Genomic DNA, 26,906 nt, shown 5'->3' with positions numbered 1-26,906 from the left:
AGTGATTAACTAAGAATTTACCAATAATTTACTGAGTAATTTACAGAGAATTTATCGAGTAATTTATTGGCATTTTACTGAGAATTTACTAAGTAATTTATTGAGAATTTACTTAGTAATTTGCTTAGAATTTATTAAATAATTTACTAAGAATTTACAGATAATTTAGTGTGCTAGTTTCTTCGAATTTACAGAGTAATTTTCTAATAATTTACTGAGTAATTTACTAAGTAATTGACCAAGAATTTTTTGAGAACTTACCGATAATTTACTGAGTAATTTACAGAGAATTTGCCGACTAATTTACTGGGAATTTACTCAGTAATTTACAGATAAATTTAGTGAGTAATTCACCGAATAATTTTACTATGAATTTACTTAGTAATTTATTTAGAATTTAGTCAGTAAATTACTAAGATTTTATTCAGAATTTACTGAGAATTTGTTGAGTAATTTTCTAGGAACCTACCAATCATTTACGAAGCAATTTACTGAGAATTTACCAAGTTATTTACCACGAATTTACTACAACTTTAATGATAATTTACTGAGTAATTTGCTGAGTAATTTATTGAGAATTTACCATGAATTTAATGAGTAATTTACTCATAATTTATTGAGAATTTTCTTGGAATTTATTGAAAATTTCCATAGTAATTTACTTTGAATTTATTGAGTAATTCACCGAGAATTTACCGATAATTAACTGAGTAATTTATAGAGAATTTACAACCAATTCACTGAGCAATTTGCTGAGTATTTTTTTTAAAAAATTTCTGTGAATTTACTGTGTAATTTACCAAGAATTTATACAAAATTTTCTGAGAATTTACAGAGTAATTTACTCATAATTTACTGAGTAATTCACAAAAAAATTTCTAATGATTTTCTAAGAATCTACACAGAATTTTCTAATAATTTACTAAGAATTTACTGAGAATTTTGCGTGTAATTTATTGAGCATTTTACTCAGTAATTTACCGAGAATTTACTGAGTAATTTACCGAGAATCTACCGATAATTTACAGAGTAATTTATTGAGAATTTACTGCGAATTGACTAAGAAATTTACTGATAAATTACTAAGTTCTTCACTGGGTAATTTAGTTGGAAATTACTAAGTAATTTATTGAGAATTTACTGATTAAGTTACTAAGAATTTATTGATAATTTACTTAGACATTATGGATTAATTTATTGAGAATTTACTAAGTAATTTACTTAGAATTTATTGAATAATTTACTGAGAATTTACAGGAAATTTACTCATTAATGTTCGAATAATTTACTGAGAATTAACAAAGTAATTTACGAGTTTTTTTTTTTTTGATAATTTTGTGAGTAATTTACTATGAATTTACTGAGTAATTTACCGATAATTTTCTTAGAATTTATTGAAAATTTTCTGAGTCATTTATTTAGAATTTATTAAATAATTTACTGAAAATTTACAGATAATTTACAAAGTAATTCATAGAGAATTTTCTACGAATTTATTGAGAATTTACGGAGTAATTTTTTGAATAATTCACTAAGAAATTACTTTGAATTTACGAAGAATTTTCTGAGAATTTATTGAGTAATTTACTCATAATTTACTGAATAATTCACCAAAAAATTTCTTGCAATTTTTTGAGAATTTACTCAGAATTTTCTGATAAATTACTAAGAATTTGCTGAATAATTTATAGAGAATTTTACGCCTAATTTACTGAGAAATTTCCTGAGTAAATTAGTGAGAATTTACTAAGTAATTTACTAATAATTTACTGAGTAATTAACTAAGAATTTACCAATAATTTACAGAGTAATTTACAGAGAATTTATCGAGTAATTTATTGGCATTTTACTGAGAATTTACTAAGTAATTTATTGAGAATTTACTCAGTAATTTGCTTAGAATTTATTAAATAATTTACTAAGAATTTACAGATAATTTATTGTGCTAGTTTCTTCGAATTTACAGAGTAATTTTCTAATAATTTACTGAGTAATTTACTAAGTAATTGACCAAGAATTTTTTGAGAATTTGCCGACTAATTAACTGAGTAATTTACAGAGAATTTGCCGACTAATTTACTGGGAATTTACTCAGTAATTTACAGATAAATTTAGTGAGTAATTCACCGAATAATTTTACTATGAATTTACTTAGTAATTTATTTAGAATTTAGTCAGTAAATTACTAAGATTTTATTCAGAATTTACTGAGAATTTGTTGAGTAATTTTCTAGGAACCTACCAATCATTTACGAAGCAATTTACTGAGAATTTACCAAGTTATTTACCCCGAATTTACTACAACTTTAATGATAATTTACTGAGTAATTTGCTGAGTAATTTATTGAGAATTTACCGTGAATTTAATGAGTGATTTACTCATAATTTATTGAGAATTTTCTTGGAATTTATTGAAAATTTCCATAGTAATTTACTTTGAATTTATTGAGTAATTCACCGAGAATTTACCGATAATTAACTGAGTAATTTATAGAGAATTTACAACCAATTCAGTGAGCAATTTGCTGAGTATTTTTTTTAAAAAATTTCTGTGAATTTACTGTGTAATTTACCAAGAATTTATACAAAATTTTCTGAGAATTTACAGAGTAATTTACTCATAATTTACTGAGTAATTCACAAAAAAATTTCTAATGATTTTCTAAGAATCTACACAGAATTTTCTAATAATTTACTAAGAATTTACTGAGAATTTTGCGTGTAATTTATTGAGCATTTTACTCAGTAATTTACCGAGAATTTACTGAGTAATTTACCGAGAATCTACCGATAATTTACAGAGTAATTTATTGAGAATTTACTGCGAATTGACTAAGAAATTTACTGATAAATTACTAAGTTCTTCACTGGGTAATTTAGTTGGAAATTACTAAGTAATTTATTGAGAATTTACTGAGTAAGTTACTAAGAATTTATTGATAATTTACTTAGACATTATGGATTAATTTATTGAGAATTTACTAAGTAATTTACTTAGAATTTATTGAATAATTTACTGAGAATTTACAGGAAATTTACTCATTAATGTTCGAATAATTTACTGAGAATTAACAAAGTAATTTACGAGTTTTTTTTTTTTGATAATTTTGTGAGTAATTTACTATGAATTTACTGAGTAATTTACCGATAATTTTCTTAGAATTTATTGAAAATTTTCTGAGTCATTTATTTAGAATTTATTAAATAATTTACTGAAAATTTACAGATAATTTACAAAGTAATTCATAGAGAATTTTCTACGAATTTATTGAGAATTTATGGAGTAATTTTTTGAATAATTCACTAAGAAATTACTTTGAATTTACGAAGAATTTTCTAAGAATTTATTGAGTAATTTACTCATAATTTACTGATTAATTCACCAAAAAATTTCTTGCAATTTTTTGAGAATTTACTCAGAATTTTCTGATAAATTACTAAGAATTTGCTGAATAATTTATAGAGAATTTTACGCCTAATTTACTGAGAAATTTCCTGAGTAAATTAGTGAGAATTTACTAAGTAATTTACTAATAATTTACTGAGTAATTTACAGAGAATTTATCGAGTAATTTATTGGCATTTTACTGAGAATTTACTAAGTAATTTATTGAGAATTTACTCAGTAATTTGCTTAGAATTTATTAAATAATTTACTAAGAATTTACAGATAATTTATTGTGCTAGTTTCTTCGAATTTACAGAGTAATTTTCTAATAATTTACTGAGTAATTTACTAAGTAATTGACCAAGAATTTTTTGAGAATTTGCCGACTAATTAACTGAGTAATTTACAGAGAATTTGCCGACTAATTTACTGGGAATTTACTCAGTAATTTACAGATAAATTTAGTGAGTAATTCACCGAATAATTTTACTATGAATTTACTTAGTAATTTATTTAGAATTTAGTCAGTAAATTACTAAGATTTTATTCAGAATTTACTGAGAATTTGTTGAGTAATTTTCTAGGAACCTACCAATCATTTACGAAGCAATTTACTGAGAATTTACCAAGTTATTTACCACGAATTTACTACAACTTTAATGATAATTTACTGAGTAATTTGCTGAGTAATTTATTGAGAATTTACCGTGAATTTAATGAGTGATTTACTCATAATTTATTGAGAATTTTCTTGGAATTTATTGAAAATTTCCATAGTAATTTACTTTGAATTTATTGAGTAATTCACCGAGAATTTACCGATAATTAACTGAGTAATTTATAGAGAATTTGCAACCAATTCACTGAGCAATTTGCTGAGTATTTTTGTTAAAAATTTTCTGTGAATTTACTGTGTAATTTACCAAGAATTTATACAAAATTTTCTGAGAATTTACAGAGTAATTTACTCATAATTTACTGAGTAATTCACAAAAAAATTTCTAATGATCTTCTAAGAATCTACACAGAATTTTCTAATAATTTACTAAGAATTTACTGAGAATTTTGCGTGTAATTTATTGAGCATTTTACTCAGTAATTTACCGAGAATTTTCTGAGTAATTTACCGAGAATCTACCAATAATTTACTGAGTAATTTACAGAGAATTTATCGAGTAATTTATTGGCATTTTACTGAGAATTTACTAAGTAATTTATTGAGAATTTACTCAGTAATTTGCTTAGAATTTATTAAATAATTTACTAAGAATTTACAGATAATTTACTGTGCTAGTTTCTTCGAATTTACAGAGTAATTTTCTAACAATTTACTGAGTAATTTACTAAGTAATTGACCAAGAATTTTTTGAGAATTTGCCGACTAATTAACTGAGTAATTTACAGAGAATTTGCCGACTAATTTACTGGGAATTTACTCAGTAATTTACAGATAAATTTAGTGAGTAATTCACCGAATAATTTTACTATGAATTTACTTAGTAATTTATTTAGAATTTAGTCAGTAAATTACTAAGATTTTATTCAGAATTTACTGAGAATTTGTTGAGTAATTTTCTAGGAACCTACCAATCATTTACGAAGCAATTTACTGAGAATTTACCAAGTTATTTACCACGAATTTACTACAACTTTAATGATAATTTACTGAGTAATTTGCTGAGTAATTTATTGAGAATTTACCGTGAATTTAATGAGTGATTTACTCATAATTTATTGAGAATTTTCTTGGAATTTATTGAAAATTTCCATAGTAATTTACTTTGAATTTATTGAGTAATTCACCGAGAATTTACCGATAATTAACTGAGTAATTTATAGAGAATTTACAACCAATTCACTGAGCAATTTGCTGAGTATTTTTTTTAAAAAATTTCTGTGAATTTACTGTGTAATTTACCAAGAATTTATACAAAATTTTCTGAGAATTTACAGAGTAATTTACTCATAATTTACTGAGTAATTCACAAAAAAATTTCTAATGATTTTCTAAGAATCTACACAGAATTTTCTAATAATTTACTAAGAATTTACTGAGAATTTTGCGTGTAATTTATTGAGCATTTTACTCAGTAATTTACCGAGAATTTAATGTGTAATTTACCGAGAATCCACCGATAATTTACAGAGTAATTTATTGAGAATTTACTGCGAATTGACTAAGAAATTTACTGATAAATTACTAAGTTCTTCACTGGGTAATTTAGTTGGAAATTACTAAGTAATTTATTGAGAATTTACTGAGTAAGTTACTAAGAATTTATTGATAATTTACTTAGACATTATGGATTAATTTATTGAGAATTTACTAAGTAATTTACTTAGAATTTATTGAATAATTTACTGAGAATTTACAGGAAATTTACTCATTAATGTTCGAATAATTTACTGAGAATTAACAAAGTAATTTACGAGTTTTTTTTTTTTTTGATAATTTTTTGAGTAATTTACTATGAATTTACTGAGTAATTTACCGATAATTTTCTTAGAATTTATTGAAAATTTTCTGAGTCATTTATTTAGAATTTATTAAATAATTTACTGAAAATTTACAGATAATTTACAATGTAATTCATAGAGAATTTAACGAGTAATTTGTTGAGAATTTTCAACGAATTTATTGAGAATTTACGGAGTAATTTTTTGAATAATTCACTAAGAAATTACTTTGAATTTACGAAGAATTTTCTGAGAATTTATTGAGTAATTTACTCATAATTTACTAATTAATTCACCAAAAAATTTCTTGCAATTTTTTGAGAATTTACTCAGAATTTTCTGATAAATTACTAAGAATTTGCTGAATAATTTATAGAGAATTTTACGCCTAATTTACTGAGAAATTTCCTGAGTAAATTAGTGAGAATTTACTAAGTAATTTACTAATAATTTACTGAGTAATTAACTAAGAATTTACCAATAATTTACTGAGTAATTTACAGAGAATTTATCGAGTAATTTATTGGCATTTTACTGAGAATTTACTAAGTAATTTATTGAGAATTTACTCAGTAATTTGCTTAGAATTTATTAAATAATTTACTAAGAATTTACAGATAATTTATTGTGCTAGTTTCTTCGAATTTACAGAGTAATTTTCTAATAATTTACTGAGTAATTTACTAAGTAATTGACCAATAATTTTTTGAGAATTTGCCGACTAATTAACTGAGTAATTTACAGAGAATTTGCCGACTAATTTACTGGGAATTTACTCAGTAATTTACAGATAAATTTAGTGAGTAATTCACCGAATAATTTTACTATGAATTTACTTAGTAATTTATTTAGAATTTAGTCAGTAAATTACTAAGATTTTATTCAGAATTTACTGAGAATTTGTTGAGTAATTTTCTAGGAACCTACCAATCATTTACGAAGCAATTTACTGAGAATTTACCAAGTTATTTACCACGAATTTACTACAACTTTAATGATAATTTACTGAGTAATTTGCTGAGTAATTTATTGAGAATTTACCGTGAATTTAATGAGTGATTTACTCATAATTTATTGAGAATTTTCTTGGAATTTATTGAAAATTTCCATAGTAATTTACTTTGAATTTATTGAGTAATTCACCGAGAATTTACCGATAATTAACTGAGTAATTTATAGAGAATTTACAACCAATTCACTGAGCAATTTGCTGAGTATTTTTTTAAAAATTTTCTGTGAATTTACTGAGTAATTTACCAAGAATTTGTACAAAATTTTCTGAGAATTTACAGAGTAATTTACTCATAATTTACTGAGTAATTCACAAAAAAATTTCTAATGATTTTCTAAGAATCTACACAGAATTTTCTAATAATTTACTAAGAATTTACTGAGAATTTTGCGTGTAGTTTATTGAGCATTTTACTCAGTAATTTACCGAGAATTTACTGAGTAATTTACCGAGAATCTACCGATAATTTACAGAGTAATTTATTGAGAATTTACTGCGAATTGACTAAGAAATTTACTGATAAATTACTAAGTTCTTCACTGGGTAATTTAGTTGGAAATTACTAAGTAATTTATTGAGAATTTACTGAGTAAGTTACTAAGAATTTATTGATAATTTACTTAGACATTGTGGATTAATTTATTGAGAATTTACTAAGTAATTTACTTAGAATTTATTGAATAATTTACTGAGAATTTACAGGAAATTTACTCATTAATGTTCGAATAATTTACTAAGAATTAACAAAGTAATTTACGAGTTTTTTTTTTTTGATAATTTTGTGAGTAATTTACTATGAATTTACTGAGTAATTTACCGATAATTTTCTAAGAATTTATTGAAAATTTTCTGAGTCATTTATTTAGAATTTATTAAATAATTTACTGAAAATTTACAGATAATTTACAAAGTAATTCAGAGAGAATTTAACGAGTAATTTGTTGAGAATTTTCTACGAATTTATTGAGAATTTACGGAGTAATTTTTTGAATAATTCACTAAGAAATTACTTTGAATTTACGAAGAATTTTCTGAGAATTTGTTGAGTAATTTACTCATAATTTACTGATTAATTCACCAAAAAATTTCTTGCAATTTTTTGAGAATTTACTCAGAATTTTCTGATAAATTACTAAGAATTTGCTGAATAATTTATAGAGAATTTTACGCCTAATTTACTGAGAAATTTCCTGAGTAAATTAGTGAGAATTTACTAAGTAATTTACTAATAATTTACTGAGTAATTAACTAAGAATTTACCAATAATTTACTGAGTAATTTACAGAGAATTTATCGAGTAATTTATTGGCATTTTACTGAGAATTTACTAAGTAATTTATTGAGAATTTACTCAGTAATTTGCTTAGAATTTATTAAATAATTTACTTAGAATTTACAGATAATTTACTGTGCTAGTTTCTTCGAATTTACAGAGTAATTTTCTAATAATTTACTGAGTAATTTACTAAGTAATTGACCAAGAATTTTTTGAGAATTTACCGATAATTTACTGAGTAATTTACAGAGAATTTGCCGACTAATTTACTGGGAATTTACTCAGTAATTTACAGATAAATTTAGTGAGTAATTCACCGAATAATTTTACTATGAATTTACTTAGTAATTTATTTAGAATTTAGTCAGTAAATTACTAAGATTTTATTCAGAATTTACTGAGAATTTGTTGAGTAATTTTCTAGGAACCTACCAATCATTTACGAAGCAATTTACTGAGAATTTACCAAGTTATTTACCACGAACTTACTACAACTTTAATGATAATTTACTGAGTAATTTGCTGAGTAATTTATTGAGAATTTACCGTGAATTTAATGAGTAATTTACTCATAATTTATTGAGAATTTTCTTGGAATTTATTGAAAATTTCCATAGTAATTTACTTTGAATTTATTGAGTAATTCACCGAGAATTTACCGATAATTAACTGAGTAATTTATAGAGAATTTACAACCAATTCACTGAGCAATTTGCTGAGTATTTTTTTTTAAAATTTTCTGTGAATTTACTGAGTAATTTACCAAGAATTTATACAAAATTTTCTGAGAATTTACAGAGTAATTTACTCATAATTTACTGAGTAATTCACAAAAAAATTTCTAATGATTTTCTAAGAATCTACACAGAATTTTCTAATAATTTACTAAGAATTTACTGAGAATTTTGCGTTTAATTTATTGAGCATTTTACTCAGTAATTTACCGAGAATTTACTGAGTAATTTACCAAGAATCTACCGATAATTTACAGAGTAATTTATTGAGAATTTACTGCGAATTGACTAAAAAATTTACTGATAAATTACTAAGTTCTTCACTGGGTAATTTAGTTGGAAATTACTAAGTAATTTATTGAGAATTTACTGAGTAAGTTACTAAGAATTTATTGATAATTTACTTAGACATTATGGATTAATTTATTGAGAATTTACTAAGTAATTTACTTAGAATTTATTGAATAATTTACTGAGAATTTACAGGAAATTTACTCATTAATGTTCGAATAATTTACTGAGAATTAACAAAGTAATTTACGAGTTTTTTTTTTTGTTGATAATTTTGTAAGAACCCACATTTTATGTCTTAATCATGTTCATGAGCATATGTATGATTATGGTTTGTTAGGCTTGCATGTGTATGTTCGTGACTTGTCCTGCTTAGGTGAGTGAGATCCATGCCTTGATTTGATACCTTTGTGATTTGTTTAAGTGTTATGTGCTGCGCAAGTTGTGATTAGCCGACGTTATTCCAAGCCTAGGTTACGTATGCCTAGATCATTCCAAGCCGAGGTCATCCTCAGCCTAGAAGTGTCTTGGAACCCCTTGTTGACCTCCGTCCTTACCTTGCCACATTAGTCGAGATGTTACCTTGCACCCAAGTGATCTCGTCCTGGAGTGGTATGACCTAGGCCGAGGTGTGGCGCATCTAGGCCAAGATGCGGCACAGCTTAGTCAAGCGTTGTCCTTCCTAGCCGAGGTCATTGTCACCTTAGTTGCCGAAGTCCTTTTGTTAGCCGACGTCATTGCCTCGTCAGAAAGCCCATACCACTTTACTTGTTGAACACCCTTCCACCATGCTTTGTCTGGCCTGTCAGCCACCTTTTCAGGGAAAACCCAACCAGTCGCCGCCACGTGTCTCAGCAGAAGGATTAAGCCCAGAACCGAGTGAGAACACTCATCATTTGGTATCTTAACTTTGCCTTTTAGAGAGAGAAGCTCTAGGAGGAAGAAGGAGTTTTAGAGTGAGAAGTAAGTCTTCAAGCTTAATTCCTTGAGATCGAACCGTTAGATTCGTGTTCTAAGGTTAGATTCTTGATCCGCTCTTGTTGCTCTATATGTTTATGATATTGCATTGCATGATTGAATATGATTTGTAAGCCATGCATCGTTTTGAAATTCGGTTTTAGAAAGAGAAAATGGCATTCATGTGTTCTTCAAGAAAGTCATGTTTTGATCCGAAAGCTTTTTGCCTAGACTCATGTTTTGTGTTTGTTCTTGCATGATTTTCAACTATGGGTACCCAGGTCCATGTTTTCAACTCCTAGCATGAAAATCCCAGATTTGTGATAACAGATTGTGATTGAACATTCATATTTTTCATGTTTTCGCACCCATGTTCTTCATGTTCATCAGCAGAGGGAAACCCAGAATTTCCCGACCTCTTTCTCTTGCATGTGGCCCTCAGGGACACACCTCGGCAAGGAGGTGTGGAACCTCAGCCTAGACCTGGTTAGTGCCCAGCATGTTTTCCGAAATCATTTGTATACATATAAAGCTTGTTTGAAAATGCATTCAATGGGCCTTGCCATGTGTTTGTAGGACTTGGACTTGTCTCGATTCCGACGTTGAAGAGCTATGTGAGTGGTATTTTTAATAAAGCTATGTTTAACTTGTTTTGATGAATCTCGTTTCGCTTTGTTTAACGAAAAGTATTTGATTTAGCATGATGCCTATCCCTATTTGTATATCAACCACTATCTTGTTTTGATGACATGTCTTGAAAGTCCTTAGTTGCAGGGGACTATAATGCAACTGCACTCTTGTCTTGAAAGTCCTTAGTTGCAGGGGACTATAATGCAACTGCACTCTTATCTTGAAAGTCCTTAGTTGCAGGGGACTATAATGCAACTGCACTCTTGTCTTGAAAGTCCTTAGTTGCAGGGGACTATAATGAAACTGCACTCTTGTCTTGAAAGTCCTTAGTTGCAGGGGACTATAATGCAACTGCACTCTTGTCTTGATATGTCATCGCACTTGTAATATGTAGATGTTATTAACATCCAAGGGATTTGAAAGACCGGCAATGAACTTGATTTTCCCCTTGATTGTAAAGTATGCTATGTATTGTTTTGAAGGGAATCTTGGATATCAATCATGCAAAACCTTTATTTCTAATATCATTCACTGAGTATCCAAGCTCACCCTCTCTATATATATGTAGGTGATGAGCAAGAAGGCATTGAGGCCTAGATGTGTTGCCGACGTGTTGTGAATGCTGTGCCGACGTGTTTTGGACTTGCATTTTGTGACATCTTGAAGATCATGCTTCTTAGCTTTGTGTCATGTGTAATTTGTATATGTCGGCTTGAGAAGCCTTTTGGTCAAGATGTATTTTGTAACTCATTTCCTTATTGTATCCAAGTTGTAAGACCTTGTACAAATGCATGTCATTTCATTGGACTTAAGCACGGCTCTTATGGACTATTTAAATTCTGTATATGTATACATGTTGCTTCCGCACTCGTAAGCCCCATATCTATACTCTGATTGTGTGTGATTCTTGTAAGTCGGCCTTCGGTAATCTCGGATTACTGGCCATCACGGCACCAAACTACTAGGGGCGGTTTGGGGGCATGACAGATTGGTATCAGAGTACAAGTTCCTTATAGTACGTTAATCACACACCTTGAGTCCTAAAGAGCGTAGGATTTCCCTTAGAATGATGATAGGATTGCATCATATTGCTTGCTACTTGACAAGGTGTGCATCATCTCGGCGTGAACCTTTTGTTACATCAGCATGATCATATTCTCTTGCATACATGTTCCTTTGTTCATTCTGTTTAAGTGTCACACCCTGCATACTCCCAGCATCATGAGGAGAGGTAGACCTCCAGTTGGCCGAGATCATTCCGAGGATAGGTTGGAGAGACTGGAAAGGTTAGTCGAAGGCTTGGTTCGTGAGCTGAGACAACCGAGACCGCAGGATACTGGTACCACCTCTACCCAGGCCGAGCAGACCAATGGCCGATATGCAGCTCCGCCTCCACCCCCTCCAGCACAGCAAGTGCCTCCGCAACCAGCTTTGTATGGGAATGACACGATAACCTTGATCAGAGAATTCAAGAAAATGAAACCGCCAAGATTCCAAGGGGGCATAGAACCAATGAAAGCCGAGGCGTGGGTTTTAGAAATGGAGAAGCTGTTTGAAATTTTCCCCAGTACAGACGCTCAGAAGGTATCCCTGGCAGCGTTCACATTAGACGACGACGCCCGCAGGTGGTGGATGATGGTTCGCGAAAGTAATCCGTGTTTGACTTGGGCCAGATTTCTGGAGTTGTTCTACAACAAACATTTTCCCCTTAGCGTCCGAGACCGAAAGACCACGGAGTTCCAGAATCTGACACAGGGGAACAAGACAGTGGCAGAGTATGACCGTGCCTTTACTGAATTGGCGAGGTATGCGCCTCACATGGTTGATGACGACTACCGGAAGGCGAGAAAGTTTGAAAGTGGGTTGCGTGGACCGATACAAGACCACGTCAACATGCTCAATATGCCGACATACGCCGGAGTACTAGACAAGGCTATCTTAGCTGAAGCTAATTTGAACCGATACCAGAGTTCGAGTGAGGGCCAGAGAAAGAGACAGAATTATGACAATCGCCGAGTTCCATTCAATGCCAAGAAGAAGGTGAATGTGGACAGTTCCAGCAACTCAAATCAGGATGGTAATGCTAAGCCGTTGTGTACGAGTTGTGGGAAGCTACATTTTGGAGTCTGCCGTTGGGCGACAGGGGCTTGCTATGAGTGTGGCGAGATAGGCCATCGCGTGAAAGACTGCCCGAAAGCAAGGACCGATGATGGGAAGAGGAATGGAAGCACCTCGGGCTCTGCACAGAAGAATAACATCGGGGGGATACAGGCGAGGCAGGGCAGAGTTTTCGCATTAGTGCCAGGAGACGCCCAGAATACTGAAGCAGTGGTGTCAGGTACCATTTCAATTTGTTCTCAAGATGCATATGTATTGATTGATTCGGGTTCTACGCATTCATTTGTATCTACCTTATTCGCCGAGAAGTTGGGTAGGGAATTAGAACCCCTTGATTATGTATTATCTGTGTCTACTCCATCTGGGAGAAATATGATTGTCGCATCCATTTATAGGGCGTGTGTTGTTATGATTGAGGGAGTAAAGTTGTTAATCGATTTAATGCCCTTGAGCATGACTCATTTCGATGTCATATTGGGGATGGATTGGTTAGTAGCGAATCATGCATCCATTAATTGTGTTACTAAGAGCGTCACATTGAAGACCCCAGATCTAGCCGAGGTCATTTTCCAGGGTAAAGGAGTAGTACCCCCACCTTACTTAATTTCATCCATGAAAGCCTACAAGTTGATCCAAAAAGGGTGTCAGGGTTATTTGTGCAGTATACTAAGTGATTTGAATGGAAGTATGGAGTTAGCCGACATACCTGTTGTTGAAGAATTTCCCGACGTCTTTCCAAAAGAGCTGCCTGGCCACCTAGTCGATAGGGAAATAGAATTTGCTGTGAATATCGTGTCGGGAACACAACCTATCTCCAAAACCCCCTACAGAATGGCCCCAGTCGAACTGAGAGAACTAAAATCGCAATTACAAGAACTGTTGGATAAAGGATTTGTCAGGCCGAGCACTTCACCGTGGGGAGCACCCGTTCTGTTTGTTAAGAAAAAGGATGGCACACTTCGCCTTTGCATCGACTACAGGGAACTTAACAAGGTGACCATTAAGAACAAGTACCCTTTGCCTAGGATTGATGATTTACTCGATCAACTACGAGGAGCACGAGTCTTTTCCAAGATCGACCTTAGGTCGGGCTACCATCAGTTGAAGGTTAAGGCCGAAGATATTGAGAAGACTGCCTTTCGGACAAGATATGGTCACTACGAGTTTTTGGTAATGCCTTTCGGAGTGACCAATGCCCCAGCAGCATTCATGGACTTGATGAACAGAGTCTTTAAGCCGTATCTAGACGAGTTCGTGGTCGTTTTCATCGACGACATACTGATCTATTCCAAGAGTACGAGTGAACACGGGAATCATCTGAGGCTTGCCCTCCAAATCTTGAGAGACAAGGAGTTGTACGCCAAGTTGAGTAAATGTGAGTTTTGGCTTTCCAGCATCTCATTCTTAAGGCATGTGATTAATGAAGATGGTATATCAGTTGACCCCAGTAAGATTGAAGCCATTGTGAATTGGCCAGCGCCGACCAACGTGACCGAGGTTCGTAGTTTTCTGGGTTTGGCAGGTTATTACAGGAAGTTTGTGAAGGATTTCTCGAGGATTGCAGTGCCATTGACACAACTAACCAAGAAGGGAGCAGCTTATGAATGGACTAATGATAGAGAATCAGCCTTTCAGGAATTGAAGACAAAGCTAGTCACAGCACCAGTTCTGGTACTACCATCAGCTAGTGAGGAATTTCAGATTTACAGTGATGCTTCACATAAGGGTTTAGGTTGCGTGTTAATGCAAGGAGGTAAAGTCATAGCGTACGCGTCTCGTCAATTGAAGCCCAACGAAAAGAACTATCCTACCCATGATTTGGAGCTGGCTACCGTAGTCTTTGCTTTGAAGATATGGCGTCATCACTTGTATGGAACATCTTGTCAAGTTTTCACCGACCACAAAAGCCTGAAGTATTTGTTCACTCAGAAAGAGCTAAATATGAGGCAGAGAAGATGGCTCGAGCTGTTGAAGGACTATGACATGAAGATTCAGTACCACCCAGGAAAGGCAAATTCCGTGGCCGACACATTAAGCAGGAAACTAGTTGGAGGTTTGGCGTGTCTGGCAACGATCTCAGCGGAACCGACCATCGTTGAGGAAGTGAAGACCAGGCAGGTGGAAGATAAGTCCCTAAAAAGGATAATTGATGAATTCGTCTCCAAGCCAAGGCCAGGATATACAGTGGAAAACCAGGTGCTTAAGTTTGAAGGGAGATTGTGTGTAGCCGACCTGCCAGAGTTGAAAAGGAAGATTTTACGAGAGGCCCATAGCTCCAAGTTTGCCATTCATCCAGGGAGCACCAAGATGTATCAAGACGTAAAACGGACTTTTTGGTGGCCAAACATGAAAAGAGAAATAGCAGAGTTTGTATATCAGTGTCTGTGTTGCCAGCAAGTGAAGGCAGAACACCAGAGGCCGGCAGGACTCCTTCAGCCTTTGTCAATTCCTGAGTGGAAGTGGGAACACATCTCCATGGATTTCGTAGTAGGATTGCCGAGGACGCAGAAAGGCATGAACTCGATTTCGGTTATAGTTGATAGATTTACTAAGTCAGCACACTTTTTACCTATCAAGACAACGTTCAATGCCGACCGACTTGCCGAACTGTACATAAATGAAATCGTTAGACTTCATGGCGTACCGATGTCCATTGTTTCAGACCGGGATCCGAAATTCGTTTCTAGATTCTGGCAGAGTCTACAAGGAGCCTTGGGAACGGAGTTGAGATTTAGCACAGCCTTTCACCCCCAGACTGACGGACAAACGGAAAGAATGATCCAGACACTCGAAGACATGCTCAGACTGTGCGTGTTGGACTTCCAGGGGAGTTGGGAATCACATTTGCCATTAGTGGAGTTCGCGTACAACAACAGTTATCAAGCCAGCATAGGCATGGCGCCGTATGAAGCTTTGTATGGAAGGAAGTGCAGATCGCCGATATGTTGGACTGAAGTAGGAGACAAAGCTCTAATTGGCCCTGAGATGGTTCAAATGACAACTGAAAAGATTAAACTCATTCAGCAGAGGATTAAAACCGCACAGAGTCGACAGAAGAGTTATGCCGACCAGAGAAGGAGGGAGTTAGAATTTGAAATTGGGGATCATGTATTTTTGAAGGTCTCGCCGATGACAGGAGTTTCGAGATTTGGGAAGAAGGGTAAACTTGCACCCCGATACATTGGGCCATTTGAAATTCTCGAGAGGGTTAACACCGTTGCTTACAGACTTGCTTTGCCACCCGATTTGAGTCAGGTCCACAGCGTGTTCCATGTTTCGATGTTGAGGAAATATATCCGAGACCCACTGCATGTGATAGATTATTCCGGGATTGAAGTTAATGAAGATCTAGGCTATGAAGAGAAACCGATGAGAATTATTGACAGACAAGTAAGACAGTTGAGAAACAAGTCGATATCGATGGTAAAAATCGAATGGGTGAAGCATTATGGCAAGGAGGCCACGTGGGAAAAAGAAGAAGAAATGAAAATCTGTTATCCAGAGTTATTCGTAAGGCAAGGTAACCTAAGTTTGGGGACCAAACTTCTTTAAGGAGGGTAGACTGTAAGAACCCACATTTTATGTCTTAATCATGTTCATGAGCATATGTATGATTATGGTTTGTTAGGCTTGCATGTGTATGTTCGTGACTTGTCCTGCTTAGGTGAGTGAGATCCATGCCTTGATTTGATACCTTTGTGATTTGTTTAAGTGTTATGTGCTGCCCAAGTTGTGATTAGCCGACGTTATTCCAAGCCTAGGTTACGTATGCCTAGATCATTCCAAGCCGAGGTCATCCTCAGCCTAGAAGTGTCTTGGAACCCCTTGTTGACCTCCGTCCTTACCTTGCCACATTAGCCGAGATGTTACCTTGCACCCAAGTGATCTCGTCCTGGAGTGGTATGACCTAGGCCGAGGTGTGGCGCATCTAGGCCAAGATACGGCACAGCTTAGTCAAGCGTTGTCCTTCCTAGCCGAGGTCATTGTCACCTTAGTTGCCGAAGTCCTTTTGTTAGCCGACGTCATTGCCTCGTCAGAAAGCCCATACCACTTTACTTGTTGAACACCCTTCCATCATGCTTTGTCTGGCCTGTCAGCCACCTTTTCAGGGAAAACCCAACCAGTCGCCGCCACGTGTCTCAGCAGAAGGATTAAGCCCAGAACCGAGTGAGAACACTCATCATTTGGTATCTTGACTTTGCCTTTTAGAGAGAGAAGCTCTAGGAGGAAGAAGGAGTTTTAGAGTGAGAAGTAAGTCTTCAAGCTTAATTCCTTGAGATCGAACCGTTAGATTCGTGTTCTAAGGTTAGATTCTTGATCCGCTCTTGTTGCTCTATATGTTTATGATATTGCATTGCATGATTGAATATGATTTGTAAGCCATGCATCGTTTTGAAATTCGGTTTTAGAAAGAGAAAATGACATTCATGTGTTCTTCAAGAAAGTCATGTTTTGATCCGAAAGCTTTTTGCCTAGACTCATGTTTTGTGTTTGTTCTTGCATGATTTTCAACTATGGGTACCCAGGTCCATGTTTTCAACTCCTAGCATGAAAATCCCAGATTTGTGATAACAGATTGTGATTGAACATTCATATTTTTCATGTTTTCGCACCCATGTTCTTCATGTTCATCAGCAGAGGGAAACCCAGAATTTCCCGACCTCTTTCTCTTGCATGTGGCCCTCAGGGACACACCTCGGCAAGGAGGTGTGGAACCTCGGCCTAGACCTGGTTAGTGCCCAGCATGTTTTCCGAAATCATTTGTATACATATAAAGCTTGTTTGAAAATGCATTCAATGGGCCTTGCCATGTGTTTGTAGGACTTGGACTTGTCTCGATTCCGACGTTGAAGAGCTATGTGAGTGGTATTTTTAATAAAGCTATGTTTAACTTGTTTTGATGAATCTCGTTTCGCTTTGTTTAACGAAAAGTATTTGATTTAGCATGATGCCTATCCCTATTTGTATATCAACCACTATCTTGTTTTGATGACATGTCTTGAAAGTCCTTAGTTGCAGGGGACTATAATGCAACTGCACTCTTGTCTTGAAAGTCCTTAGTTGCAGGGGACTATAATGCAACTGCACTCTTGTCTTGAAAGTCCTTAGTTGCAGGGGACTATAATGCAACTGCACTCTTGTCTTGATATGTCATCGCACTTGTAATATGTAGATGTTATTAACATCCAAGGGATTTGAAAGACCGGCAATGAACTTGATTTTCCCCTTGATTGTAAAGTATGCTATGTATTGTTTTGAAGGGAATCTTGGATATCAATCATGCAAAACCTTTATTTCTAATATCATTCACTGAGTATCCAAGCTCACCCTCTCTATATATATGTAGGTGATGAGCAAGAAGGCATTGAGGCCTAGATGTGTTGCCGACGTGTTGTGAATGCTGTGCCGACGTGTTTTGGACTTGCATTTTGTGACATCTTGAAGATCATGCTTCTTAGCTTTGTGTCATGTGTAATTTGTATATGTCGGCTTGAGAAGCCTTTTGGTCAAGATGTATTTTGTAACTCATTTCCTTATTGTATCCAAGTTGTAAGACCTTGTACAAATGCATGTCATTTCATTGGACTTAAGCACGGCTCTTATGGACTATTTAAATTCTGTATATGTATACATGTTGCTTCCGCACTCGTAAGCCCCATATCTATACTCTGATTGTGTGTGCTTCTTGTAAGTCGGCCTTCGGTAATCTCGGATTACTGGCCATCACGGCACCAAACTACTAGGGGCGGTTTGGGGGCGTGACAAATTTTGTGAGTAATTTACTATGAATTTACTGAGTAATTTACCGATAATTTTCTTAGAATTTATTGAAAATTTTCTGAGTCATTTATTTAGAATTTATTAAATAATTTACTGAAAATTTACAAATAATTTACAAATTAATTCATAGAGAATTTAACGAGTAATTTGTTGAGAATTTTCTACGAATTTATTGAGAATTTACGAAGTAATTTTTTTGAATAATTCACTAAGAAATTACTTTGAATTTACGAAGAATTTTCTGAGAATTTATTGAGTAATTTACTCATAATTTACTGATTAATTCACCAAAAAATTTCTTGCAATTTTTTGAGAATTTACTCAGAATTTTTCTGATAAATTATTAAGAATTTGCTGAATAATTTATAGAGAATTTTACGTCTAATTTACTGAGAAATTTCCTGAGTAAGTTAGTGAGAATTTACTAAGTAATTTACTGATAATTTACTAAGTAATTAACTAAGAATTTACCAATAATTTGCTGAGTAATTTACAGAGAATTTATCAAGTAATTTATTGGCATTTTACTGAGAATTTACTAAGTAATTTACTGATAAATTACTGAATAATTCACTCATTAATTTGCTTGTAATTTACTGAGAATTTAAGGAGTAATTTATTGAGAATTTACTCAGTAATTTGCTTAGAATTTATTAAATAATTTACTAAGAATTTACAGATAATTTACCGTGCTAGTTTCTTCGAATTTACAGAGTAATTTTCTAATAATTTACTGAGTAATTTACTAAGTAATTGACCAAGAATTTTTTGAGAATTTACCGATAATTAACTGAGTAATTTACAGAGAATTTGCCGACTAATTTACTGGGAATTTACTCAGTAATTTACAGATAAATTTAGTGAGTACTTCACCGAATAATTTTACTATGAATTTACTTAGTAATTTATTTAGAATTTAGTCAATAAATTACTAAGAGTTTATTCAGAATTTACTGAAAATTTGTTGAGTAATTTTCTAGGAACCTACCAATCATTTACGAAGCAATTTACTGAGAATTTACCGAGTTATTTACCACGAATTTACTACAACTTTAATGATAATTTACTGAGTAATTTGCTGAGTAATTTATTGAGAATTTACCGTGAATTTAATGAGTAATTTACTCATAATTTATTGAGAATTTTCTTGGAATTTATTGAAAATTTCCATAGTAATTTACTTTGAATTTATTGTGTAATTCACCGAGAATTTACCGATAATTAACTGAGTAATTTATAGAGAATTTATTGAAAATTTAACGAATAATTTGTTGAGTATTTACAACCAATTCACTGAGCAATTTGCTGAGTAATTTTTTTAAAATTTTCTGTGAATTTACTGAGTAATTTACGAAGAATTTATACAAATTTTTCTGAGAATTTACAGAGTAATTTACTCATAATTTACTGAGTAGTTCACAAAAAAATTTCTAATGATTTTCTAAGAATCTACACAGAATTTTCTAATAATTTACTAAGAATTTACTGAGAATTTTGCGTGTAATTTATTGAGCATTTTACTTAGTAATTTACTGAGAATTTACTGAGTAATTTACCGAATCTACCGATAATTTACAGAGTAATTTATTTAGAATTTACTGCGAATTGACTAAGAAATTTACTGATAAATTACTAAGTTCTTCACTGGGTAATTTAGTTGGAAATTACTAAGTAATTTATTGAGAATTTATTGAGTAAGTTACTAAGAATTTATGGATAATTTACATAGACATTATGGATTAATTTATTGAGAATTTACTGAGTAATTTACTTAGAATTTATTGAATAATTTACTGAGAATTTACAGGAAATTTACTAATTAATGTTCGAATAATTTACTGAGAATTAACAAAGTAATTTACGAGTTTTTTTTTTTTTGGATAATTTTGTGAGTAATTTACTATGAATTTACTGAGTAATTTACCAAGAATTTTCTTAGAATTTATTGAAAATTTTCTGAGTCATTTATTTAGAATTTATTAAATAATTTACTTAAAATTTATAGATAATTTACAAAGTAATTTATAGAGAATTTAACGAGTAATTTGTTGAGAATTTTCTACGAATTTATTTAGAATTTACGGAGTAATTTTTTGAATAATTCACTAAGAAATTACTTTGAATTTACCAAGAATTTTCTGAGAATTTATTGAGTAATTTACTCATAATTTACTGATTAATTCACAAAAAAATTTCTTGCAATTTTTTGAGAATTTACTCAGAATTTTCTGATAAATTACTAAGAATTTGCTGAATAATTTATAGAGAATTTTACGAATAATTTACTGAGAAATTTCCTGAGTAAATTAGTGAGAATTTACTAAGTAATTTACTAATATTTACTGAGTAATTAACTAGGAATTTACCAATAATTTGCTGAGTAATTTACAGAGAATTTATCGAGTAATTTATTGGCATTTTACTGAGAATTTACTAAGTAATTTATTGAGAATTTACTCAGTAATTTGCTTAGAATTTATTAAATAATTTACTAAGAATTTACAGATCATTTACTGTGCTAGTTTCTTCGAATTTACAGAGTAATTTTCTAATAATTTACTGAGTAATTTACTAAGTAATTGACCAAGAATTTTTTGAGAATTTGCCGATTAATTTACTGAGTAATTTACAGAGAATTTGCCGACTAATTTACTGAGTAATTTACAGAGAATTTGCCGACTAATTTACTGGGAATTTACTCAGTAATTTACAGATAAATTTAGTGAGTAATTCACCGAATAATTTTACTATGAATTTACTTAGTAATTTATTTAGAATTTAGTCAGTAAATTACTAAGAGGTTATTCAGAATTTACTGAGAATTTGTTGAGTAATTTTCTAGGAACCTACCAATCATTTACGAAGCAATTTACTGAGAATTTACCAAGTTATTTACCACGAATTTACTACAACTTTAATGATAATTTACAGAGTAATTTATTGAGAATTTACCGTGAATTTAATGAGTAATTTACTCATAATTTATTGAGAATTTTCTTGGAATTTATTGAAAATTTCCATAGTAATTTACTTTGAATTTATTGAGTAATTCACCGAGAATTTACCGATAATTAACTGAGTAATTTATATAGAATTTATTGAAAATTCAATGAATAATTTGTTGAGAATTTACAACCAATTCACTGAGCAATTTGCTGAGTAATTTTTTTAAAATTTTCTGTGAATTTACTGAGTAATTTACCAAGAATTTATACAAAATTTTCTGAGAATTTACAGAGTAATTTACTCATAATTTACTGAGTAATTCACAAAAAAATTTCTAATGATTTTCTAAGAATCTACACAGAATTTTCTAATAATTTACTAAGAATTTACTGAGAATTTTGCGTGTAATTTATTGAGCATTTTACTTAGTAATTTACTGAGAATTTACTAAGTAATTTACCGAGAATCTACTGATAATTTACAGAGTAATTTATTGAGAATTTACTTCGAATTGGCTAAGAAATTTACTGATAAATTACTAAGTTCTTCACTGGGTAATTTAGTTGGAAATTACTAAGTAATTTATTGAGAATTTGCTGAGTAAGTTACTAAGAATTTATGGATAATTTACTTAGACATTATGGATTAATTTATTGAGAATTTACTAAGTAATTTACTTAGAATTTATTGAATAATTTACTGAGAATTTACAAGAAATTTACTAATTAATGTTCGAATAATTTACTGAGAATTAACAAAGTAATTTACGAGTTTTTTTTTTTTTGATAATTTTGTGAGTAATTTACTATGAATTTAGTGAGAAATTTACCAAGAATTTTCTTAGAATTTATTGAAAATTTTCTGTGTCATTTATTTAGAATTTATTAAATAATTTACTGAAAATTTACAGATAATTTACAAAGTAATTTATAGAGAATTTAACGAGTAATTTGTTGAGAATTTTCTACGAATTTATTGAGAATTTACGGAGTAATTTTTTGAATAATTCACTAAGAAATTACTTTGAATTTACCAAGAATTTTCTGAGAATTTATTGAGTAATTTACTCATAATTTACTGATTAATTCACAAAAAAATTTCTTGCAATTTTTTGAGAATTTACTCAGAATTTTCTGATAAATTACTAAGAATTTGCTGAATAATTTATAGAGAATTTTGCGTCTAATTTACTGAGAAATTTCCTGAGTAAATTAGTGAGAATTTACTAAGTAATTTACTGATAATTTACTGAGTAATTAACTAAGAATTTACCAATAATTTGCTGAGTAATTTACAGAGAATTTATCGAGTAATTTATTGGCATTTTACTGAGAATTTACTAAGTAATTTATTGATAAATTACTGAATAATTCACTCATTAATTTGCTTGTAATTTACTGAGAATTTAAGGAGTAATTTATTGAGAATTTACTCAGTAATTTGCTTAGAATTTATTAAATAATTTACTAAGAATTTACAGATAATTTACCGTGCTAGTTTCTTCGAATTTACAGAGTAATTTTCTAATAATTTACTGAGTAATTTACTAAGTAATTGACCAAGAATTTTTTGAGAATTTACCGATAATTAACTGAGTAATTTACAGAGAATTTGCCGACTAATTTAGTGGGAATTTACTCAGTAATTTACAGATAAATTTAGTGAGTACTTCACCGAATAATTTTACTATGAATTTACTTAGTAATTTATTTAGAATTTACTCAGTAAATTACTAAGAGTTTATTCAGAATTTACTGAAAATTTGTTGAGTAATTTTCTAGGAACCTACCAATCATTTACGAAGCAATTTACTGAGAATTTACCGAGTTATTTACCACGAATTTACTACAACTTTAATGATAATTTACTGAGTAATTTGCTGAGTAATTTATTGAGAATTTACCGTGAATTTAATGAGTAATTTACTCATAATTTATTGAGAATTTTCTTGGAATTTATTGAAAATTTCCATAGTAGTTTACTTTGAATTTATTGAGTAATTCACCAAGAATTTACCGATAATTAACTGAGTAATTTATAGAGAATTTATTAAAAATTTAACAAATAATTTGTTGAGAATTTACAACCAATTCACTGAGCAATATGCTGAGTAATGTTTTTAAAATTTTCTGTGAATTTACTAAGTAATTTACCAAGAATTTATACAAAATTTTCTGAGAATTTACAGAGTAATTTACTCAAAATTTACTGAGTAATTCACAAAAAAATTTCTAATGCTTTTCTAAGAATCTACACAGAATTTTCTAATAATTTGCTAAGAATTTACTGAGAATTTTGTGTGTAATTTATTGAGAATTTTACTCAGTAATTTACTAAGAATCTGCCGATATTTTACAGAGTAATTTACAGAGAATTTACTGAGTAATTTATTGAGAATTTACTTCGAATTGACTAAGAAATTTACTGATAAATTACTAAGTTCTTCTCTGGGTAATTTAGTTGGAAATTACTAAGTAATTTATTGAGAATTTACTGAGTAAGTTACTAAGAATTTATTGATAATTTACTTAGACATTATGGATTAATTTATTGAGAATTTACTAAGTAATTTACTTAGAATTTATAGAATAATTTACGGAGAATTTACAGGAAATTTACTAATTAATGTTCGAATAATTTACTGAGAATTAACAAAGTAATTTACGAGTTTTTTTTTTTTTGATAATTTTGTGAGTAATTTACTATGAATTCACTGAGTAATTTACCAAGAATTTTATTAGAATTTGTTGAAAATTTTCTGAGTCATTTATTTAGAATTTATTAAATAATTTACTAAAAATTTACAAATAATTTACAAAGTAATTTATAGAGAATTTAACGAGTAATTTGTTGAGAATTTTCTACGAATTTATTGAGAATTTACAGAGTAATTTTCTGAATAATTCACTAAGAAATTACTTTGAATTTACCAAGAATTTTCTGAGAATTTATTGAGTAATTTACTCATAATTTACTGATTAATTCACAAAAAAATTTCTTGCAATTTTTTGAGAATTTACTTAGAATTTTCTGATAAATTACTTAGAAATTGCTGAATAATTTATAGAGAATTTTACGTCTAATTTACTGAGAAATTTCCTGAGTAAATTAGTGAGAATTTACTAAGTAATTTACTGATAATTTACTGAGTAATTAACTAAGAATTTACCAATAATTTGCTGAGTAATTTACAGAGAATTTATCGAGTAATTTATTGGCATTTTACTGAGAATTTACTAAGTAATTTACTGATAAATTACTGAATAATTCACTCATTAATTTGCTTGTAATTTACTGAGAATTTAAGGAGTAATTTATTGAGAATTTACTCAGTAATTTGCTTAGAATTTATTAAATAATTTACTAAGAATTTACAGATAATTTACCGTGTTAGTTTCTTCGAATTTACAGAGTAATTTTCTAATAATTTACTGAGTAATTTACTACGTAATTGACCATGAATTTTTTGAGAATTTATCGATAATTAACTGAGTAATTTACAGAGAATTTGCCGACTAATTTAGTGGGAATTTACTCAGTAATTTACAGATAAATTTTGTGAGTAATTCACCGAATAATTTTACTATGAATTTACTTAGTAATTTATTTAGAATTTAGTCAATAAATTACTAAGAGTTTATTCAGAATTTACTGAGAATTTGTTGAGTAATTTTCTAGGAACCTACCAATCATTTACGAAGCAACTTACTGAGAATTTACCGAGTTATTTACCACAAATTTACTACAACTTTAATGATAATTTACTGAGTAATTTGCTGAGTAATTTATTGAGAATTTACCGTGAATTTAATGAGTAATTTACTCATAATTTATTGAGAATTTTCTTGGAATTTATTGAAAATTTTCATAGTAATTTACTTTGAATTTATTGAGTAATTCACCGAGAATTTACCGATAATTAACTGAGTAATTTATAGAGAATTTATTGAAAATTTAACAAATAATTTGTTGAGAATTTACAACCAATTCACTGAGCAATTTGCTGAGTAATTTTTTTAAAATTTTCTGTGAATTTACTGAGTAATTTACCAAGAATTTATACAAAATTTTTTGAGAATTTATAGAGTAATTTACTCATAATTTACTGAGTAATTCACAAAAAAATTTCTAATGATTTTCTAAGAATCTACACAGAATTTTCTAAGAATTTACTGAGAATTTTGCGTGTAATTTATTGAGAATTTTACTCAGTAATTTACTGAGTAATTTACTAAGAATCTGCCGATAATTTACAGAGTAATTTACAGAGAATTTACTGAGTAATTTATTGAGAATTTACTGCGAATTGACTAAGAAATTTTAACAACCCACATTTATGTCTTAGTCATGTTCATGAGCATCTGTATGATTATGACCTGTTAAGCTTGCATTTGTATGTTTGTGACTTGTTTTGCTTAAGTAAGGTCCATGCCTTGATTTGCGGTTATGTGAATTGCCTAAGTGTTGTGTGCATGCTTTGCCCCTTTCCTTGGTGTCTCAAGCCTAGGTTATGTCAAGCCTAGATCATTCCAAGCTGAGGTCATCTTCAGTCTAGAATTATCTTGGAACCCCTTTGTTTGACCTCCACCTTCGCCTTGACATATTGGCCGAGATGTCATTACCTAGGCCGAGGTGTTCATCACCAAGGCCGAGATGTGTACTATCTAGGCCGAGATGTTACCTTTGAACCTAAGTGATCTTGTCCTGGAGCGGTATGATCTAGACCGAGGTGTGGCACATCTAGGCCAAGATGTGGCACAGCTTAGTCAAGTGTCGTCCTTCCTAGCCGAGGTCATTGTCACCTTAGTTGCCGAAGCCTTGTCCTTAGTCGATGTCACCACTTGCCGGAGTGCCATACCATGTAGCTTGTTAGATACACTTTGTCATAGTCTTGTCTTGTCAATCTGTCACCTTTTTGAAGAGAACCAACCAGCCGTTGCCACGTGTCCGAGTTGAGAGTTAAGTCAGTCGGCAGAGAGAGAAACCCATCATTTGTTTCTATACTTGTTTTGAAGAGTAGAGAGAGAAGCTCTAGAAGAAGAAGAGAAGTTCTTGAGGGAGAGTAGATTTCCAAGCTTGATCCCTAGAGATCGAACCGTTAGCCATGTTCTAAGGTTAGATTCTTGATCTGCTCATGTTGTTCTTTATGTTTATGTTATTGCATTACATGATTGAATATGATTTGTAAGCCATGCATTGCTTTGAAGTTCGGTTTTAGAAAGAGAAAATTGCATTCATGTGTTCTTCAAGAAAAGTCATGTTTTGATCCGAAAGTTCATGCCTAGATCCATGTTTTTGTGTTTGTTTTTACATGAT

The sequence above is a fragment of the Camellia sinensis genome, chromosome 10, assembly GCF_055761805.1.
Source record: "Camellia sinensis isolate YWXY chromosome 10, ASM5576180v1, whole genome shotgun sequence".
Classification (NCBI taxonomy): Eukaryota; Viridiplantae; Streptophyta; class Magnoliopsida; order Ericales; family Theaceae; genus Camellia; species Camellia sinensis.
Note: the sequence above shows the minus strand (reverse complement) of the source record.